We start from the raw sequence: 7,670 nt of genomic DNA, 5'->3' as shown, positions 1-7,670 counted from the left end.
AGAGAGAGAGAGAGAGAGAGAGAGAGAGAGAGAGAGAGAGAATTTTTTAATATTTATTTTTTAGTTTCGGTGGACACAGCATCTTTATTTTATTTATATGTGGTGCTGAGGATTGAACCCAGCGTGCCGCACATGCCAGGCGAGCGCGTTACCGATTGAGCCACCTCCCCAGCCCTGTAATCAAATTTAAATGTTATAATTTCTTATTTTTTTAAATAATGCCAGTGACTTTTTTCTCTTCTTCTTTTTTCAGATGCAGATATTCAGGCTGCTTGTTGTCCACAAAACAATACAGCTATAGGGAAAATGATCTTTTATTTACTTGAAGATTTTCAGAGATAGAACATAAGATCATGTAACATTTCTCAAATAACCTCGCTGATAATAATCACATTTGTCATCAGCATCCTTAGAGTAATATGAGTTTAGAAGAGAGAAAAATGAGAATAAAATATAAGGAGATAAGAAAAAGTCCAGTCAACATTTAATGTTCATTAGCAAAATATACTTTTTTTCTCCTTGGAATTAAAAAGAAAATCAAGATAAAATTTCTATTTTTAACAACTTCAAATTAAAACTGGCCTTTGCTTTCTCACTTATCCCCAACATATTTTTTCACCAACTAAAAACACATTGATGATCAGAACCTGGTGTATCTCCCTGACGATTTCAAATAGTTATAATCTGGATCTCTGAAAATCCATGTGTTTGATTTAAAATTTCAGAATTAAAAATGTGCTAATCAAAAAAAAATGCAATTTTAGTATTCCATTATAAAAAGCACAAACATATCTACCCCAAATGATTTTTATTTCTATAATCCTCAAGACAGGGCCTACACACTTTTCCAGATTTGTTTTTACCTAATAAAGATTGAAAAATGGCTGCCACGAGCAGAAAGCTATATGATAAAGCATAGGCATTTAGGACAACAACTTAACTAAATCAAATGAATGATTTCAACTTATCTAAAACACAGGTCTAACTTAATATGGTGTTAGTACAAATTATTTCACACTTTTATGAATGCTGAGAAAAGCTGTGTATAAAAATAAAATATATGATATATAAGCTTATTTGTTATGCAAGACTAAATAAAGCACTATCCCATTTCTCTCTGATCATAATCTAATTATTGAAATGCAAAAGTTCATTTTTTGAAAGGTTTGTATAAGACTTTTTTTTTGGGGGGGGAAAGCTGATTTTCTTTTCTTTCCAATAATTAAAAAAAATTTCCCTCTAATGTGTCTATTTATTAAAAGATGGGCATTTCATCTACATAGTTGAGGCAATCACAAAACTTATAAAGTACTTATTTATAACAGAGAGCTTCTCAAATAAAACTTAAAGTTTTAGAAATACTTTCTCATCAGTCTACTCATTTTACATTAAAAATTTCAGCAACAGTGTTATAGCCAATCTGCTATCCTGTGTCCTAAAATATCAATTCATTCACCATTATTTATATTTTGGATGTATCATTTAGGATTACTATTAAAGAGCACTAAAATTGGTTGGCAAATGTACTGAAATAAACAGAAGAACACAGATCAAATTCAATTTTAGTACACAGAGGACACTGGGAAAAGAAGATAATAGAGTTATCACTCAATTAGGTAATGATTATTGAAAACAGAACATTTAGAACATTTATATGATTCAAGAAAAAATAACAACACAAAATAGACTAGCTTATAACCTATAGAATTTGCTCAAATACAGTTTTTCAAAGGACAAATTTAGATCAAATTAGAAAATGTATCAGAGTCATACATTAGGCCACAAGTATAACATATCTATTTGAGTGTTCAAGATCTTTAGCTCTTTCCCTTCCACTATGAACAGTTTTAAAAATGCATTACATTTTGTAGTTATCTTAAAGAATTTTTCTTTTAACTTGAGGTGGTATGAGTAATATATGTGACTCAAAAAGCGAGAAAGCAAAGTAAGTATGAAATGCAGTGTTAAATCCTGTTTTAAATATCAGTGAGTGTTCACAGTCATAGAATAGAAATTTAATTAGGTCTAACAAGAATAAATAATTTGGATAGTTTAGGAAGCATGATTAGCAAAGACCATTTGTACTTATTTTGAATAATGGAAATTAAAGGACCCTATGATACCTTCTTTACAGTGCAGTTTAAACAAATTTCATTTTTATTAAAAATGTTTATGTTTACATGTGTCTGTGTCTATATATATATATATATATATATATATATATATATATATATACACATGTATATAAACATGAAAATTGTGAGTATAATATGAAAATTGTGTAAATTTCAATTTTGGGGACAAATTATGATAAAATTATAATTAATATTATCTGCTTCATCTAAATATTTTGTTAGTAAATTCAATCAAATATCATTGGGAGGTCTCATTTGATTATAGCAACATGGCTTATGATCCGCTAGTTTGAGACACATCTTACAGAGACATTATAACTTCAGACAAAATGTAAAATCAAAGAAATGAAAAAAAAAAGTGAAACATGTGAAGGACATGGAAAGTTACTGGAAACAATGCAGCTGAAAGAAAAAAGAATCAGAAAAATATGGTGAATGTCGTCCTTGAAATAAAGAGAATAGCACTAGATGAATTTTCTTCCAATAATTTTTAATCTGATTGAAAACTCCAGTAGATGGGTCATAGGTTGCTAGAACTCAATAAGAAAGATACTGTTTTATTAATGTATGTTGTTGGAAGATAGGGTTCTGGTTTGCCAAAGGGGTTGAAAATTGAAGAAGGAAATCCTATGGAGAAGAAAGCTTCCCTCGGGGGCAAGTTCCATACTTCACTCCATCACATATGTACTGGCACTTACTTCCTCAACAAGACCCCAAAGCTCTAGCAATAAAACTAAGAATCAATAAGTGGGATGCCATCAAATTAAAAAGCTTCTGCACAGCAAAGAAAATAATTAAGAGAGTGAATAGAGATCTTATGGAATGAGAGAAAATCATTGCTAGCTACTCCTCTGATAGGGGATTAATATCTAGAATATATAAAGAACTCAAAATACTCAATGCCCACAAACCAAATAGGGCAATCAACGAAAAGGCAAAAGGACAAAACAGAAACTTCTCATAAGAAGGAACATAAATGACCAAGAAATATATGAAAAAAAAAACCTCTCTCATAATTAAGGAAATGCAAATCAAAATACACTAAGATTTCATCTCACTCCAAACAGATTAGCAATTAATAAGAACAGGCACTATAACATATGTTTTCAAGAATGTGGTGATAAAGGTACATACACTCTTACATCTTTGGTTGGACTATAACTTAGCATCACCACTCTAGAAAGCAGTATGAAAAAATAGAAATGATCATCATATAACCCAGCTCTCTCACTCTGTGGTATTTAATAATGAATTTCATAATTTTAAATAAATTCTGACCTACTCCTATGAAAAGATACTTATCCCAATAGAAAGCAACAACTGGAAGGCAAAAGGAGCTGAGCTGTAGGAGAGTCAAGGCGAGACTGAGTATGAAGTTTCAGTCCCTAACCATTAGAAGTTACGTGGTAAGAATCTCACATAGTTTTTCCCATCTACATATATGAAAACAATACAGTGAATCTCACCACCATGTACATCCATAAGATTGGACTCTAACAAGAATAAGATATATTCCAAGCTTGTATAATTGTATCAAAATAGATTTTGCTGTAATATGTAACTAAAAAGAACCAATAAAAGTAAGTAAGTAAATAAATAAATAAATAAAACATTGTAGATGTTATAGTAGGAATAAATTTTAAAAATAAAAGTCACTTGGTAAGAAGTCAAATTTTATCATTTAAGACCTAGTGTAGCCATGCCTTCAAATTATGACTACACTGCTGGACAAAAGGACTTTCCCCAAACAGGGAACAAAGGATAATACCAAACTTCCATGTATTCAAAATGACTTCCAGTGATCCATTATATACTAGAGCAAAAATAAACATTTCAAATAATGTTTGAAGTAATCAATGATGCGAACAATCAATCCAAGTCTCTATAACATATCATTCACAGTTTATAGTGAAAAGTAACTAGACTGAAGCAAAAGGAAATATCATCAATAAAAAGAAAAAGCAGGTAAAATATATTAAAATAGAGACAACATAGATGCTAGAAAAAAATGAAATAGAGATGACATGATATTAGAGTTAACAGAAAACAGCTTTAAAACATGTGGTATACACAAATCTAAAAATGTCTATCAAGATATTCTGTTCTTTTTTTAAGTCCTAGGTTTGTGATGTAAAGATGTATCACACTAAAGTTTGTTATGTAACATTGCTTAAGAGATTTAGCAAATACAATTGAAGTTCATGTTATGGTGGTTAATTTCTGTGTCTTGTTGGAGAATATTTTTGGATGAGATTAAATTTTAAATTGATTACTTGACAAAGTTGAATTCAAAAGTAAAAAATAATAACAATAATATTAGATATTTATATAAGAAACCCATTTCTTTAAGATGAATTAGCAATCCTAATCACTTATGAAACAAAAAACAGAACATCAAAATACATTTAAACTAATAGAACTGGTATAGAAATAAAGACAGTCACTACTGTAATAAGGAGCCTAAACAGACTTCTGTCAGAGGTGAGAACGTAGAGACAACATCAGTAAAGATACAGTTGACCTCAACAGCACTATCATTCAATTGACTTAATTGACAATTGTATAATACTTTATCCCAAAACAGCAGGCACATGCTCTACTTGCAAATTATGGTGTATTACTACAGTTGCATAGCATTTGGTAATAAGAATTGAACTATCAAGCCATAGAAGACTTGGATGATTAACTAGCTATGGATAAATGAAAGAAGTCATTTATGATAGGGGATTAATATCTAGAATATGGATATATGTTGTAATCGGCATGACAACTCTACGATATTCTGAAATATGGTAAATTACAGAGAAAGTAAAATAGCAGTTGTTAGGAGGAGAGTAGGTGGTATGATTGGTGAGAGGAATTGTTGAAGCATAGAGAGTGATGCTACTATATAAGATGACAGTGGTGATAAGACACTTTGCATTTGTTAAAACCCATAAAGAATACAAGATTAAAAGTAAAATGTTTATATACAGGAACTTATAAATTTCTTTAGCAGGTCGAAGCATCTGAGAATAGGATCCATTCTATAGAATGACTGAACAATCTAATTGTATAACCAATATATGAAACAACCTCACTGAAGGAAATAAGGATAGAAGTTCTGATTTAAACAATTTGGAAATCAGTGGAGTCTATATGACTAAGGACAAAATAAGTTGTGCATAAGCATTGTATTCTAGTTGATACATTTATTTTCTATGGGAATAAATAATAATAAACTTGTTATTCCTCTACCTGTATACTGCAATTGAATAAATAGATATGTTGTCAATGGATTGTGGGATCTCAGTTTCTTAATGATCAGGTAGGAAGTTCAACTTGAGAATGTCAATATGACTCATGTGGTAGTGGATGAGAGTAGAAAGCATCAATATTCACTCATGTTTAGCTTAATTTATGTATAGAAAACTGTATTTTGGAATCTCTGTGTGTGTGTGTGTGTGTGTGTGTGTGTGTGTGTGATGTGTGTTGGTATAGTTTGAATGTTCACTCCAAATATTATGTTGAAATTTAATTGCCATTGCAATAGTGTTGAGAGGTGGAACGTTTAAGAGGTGATTATGTCATAAGGACTCTGTACTCAATAAATTAATGTCATCATGGGAAAGGGCTTCAAATAAAAGAATACACTTTCCCTGTTCTCTGTCTCATGAGTGACCTCCTGCCCTTCCACTATGCTATTATGTAGCCTGAGGGCTCTTGACAAATACCTTGTGGTATTCTTGGATTTTAGAATGTCCAGAGCTTTGAATCAAATAAATCTCTATTGCAAATAAATACCCAGTTTCTAATACTCTGTTATGGTGGGAGAAAATGGACTAAAGCATGGAAATACATGATTTGGCATATACATCAACTTTCCTTGCTCTGTCTGTGAAAATGGCTTAGAAATTAGTGAATCTTTATTGTAAACAATAATGCCCAACACAGAGATCTTGGCTTCCAAAACCATCTTTAAGTGAAGAATTCATTGGCAATATGATTCTAATATGATTCTAATATTGGGACAGGTAATATATACAAAGAAAATAAAGTATCCTATATAGCGAGAAAGTAAAGAAGTACTTAGAGATAGACAAGACAGACACATAAATCTAGTATGCATATGTGTGTATGTGTGTGTGTGTGTGTGCATATTAAAATTTGCTAAATATCATGCTATTACGAAATTGAAAACTAAAGGATCGTTGAAATGCTAGTGCAAATCTGATACAATAGCTGAAATCCAAACCACACATTAAATGTTTGTAAAGATATGCAACTATAGGAGTTCTCCTTCATTGCTGATTGGAAAGTAAAATTCCAGTCACTTTGGAAGGCAGCTTACAGTTTCTCACAGACCTAAACACAACACAGTCTTAACACATGATCTAGCAATTGTTCTTCTAGGTATTTACCCACATGATTTGAATATTTATGTCTACACAAAAAACTTACATGGAAATCATACAAAACTTATTTGTAACCATAACTGCCAAAATTTGAAGCAATGGAAATGTTTTTCAATAGGTGTAAGAATAAGATAATTATGGTATGCCTATACAGTTGAATGCTCTGAGTTGTCAAGTTATGGATGAAATGTAAATACATATTGTTAGGTGAAACAAACAGTCTGAAAGCATCATTTAAAATATATTCAGGAAAAGACAAAACTATATAGACAGGAGAATAGTTAATGGTTTCCAAAAATTTGATGCAAACAGAGTGAAATGCAAATAGATGGAGCACAAAAGATGTTTGGGGCAGTGAAATTATTCTGGATCAGACTACAATCGCAGACACATTACATTATGTACTTTTCAGCAGCCAGATATCTGCATAACACAATGAATGAATTCTAATATATGCTATGGGCTCAGTAATAATGCATCAGTACCTACTAATCAAATGTAATAGATACACAAAACTAACGCAAAATGTTAGTACATTCTATATAAAAAGCTAAAGAAGAAATATGGGAAGTCTTCATATGAGTTGCAAAACTGCTCCAAAAGTAAAGCCTATTTGTACTATATTAATAAATAAGTCACACATACCAACTAAATACTGGGTTATGTTAAAGGAACACATGGAACCAACTGAAAGAATTCCCAGTAGCCAGAGGTATATCTCGATCAACAAATTACAAAAACAAAACAAAACAAAAAAAAACATTACTGTCTTATAATCCAAAGTATTAACAACATGTCTATTTAGTCCATCATGATAAGCTGTTGAACAAATAAATAATGTCAAGGAATTTCAAATAATTTGCATAGATTCTCTGCCTTCCTGGTGATGTGCCATTTCTCCACTCCTTAAGTTTGGACTATGCATAGTGTTTCTCTTCCAAAAAAATATGTTATAAACTGTGTGGATCAGGGGAGCTTGAGGTGAGTAAATTTATAGTGGAGGAACTATGTAACTGATTACATCAGACAGGCCCTCAAGGTCAATATCAAGTAATAAGTCCTGTTGAAGTATGTACTCAATGATTTGGCGAAAGTGGCACATTGGCTCTATACTTTAAAAAAAAAAAAAAAAATATATATA

The sequence above is a fragment of the Marmota marmota genome, unplaced genomic scaffold (assembly GCF_001458135.2).
Source record: "Marmota marmota marmota unplaced genomic scaffold, marMar, whole genome shotgun sequence".
Classification (NCBI taxonomy): domain Eukaryota; kingdom Metazoa; phylum Chordata; class Mammalia; order Rodentia; family Sciuridae; genus Marmota; species Marmota marmota.
This window is presented reverse-complemented; position numbering follows the sequence as displayed.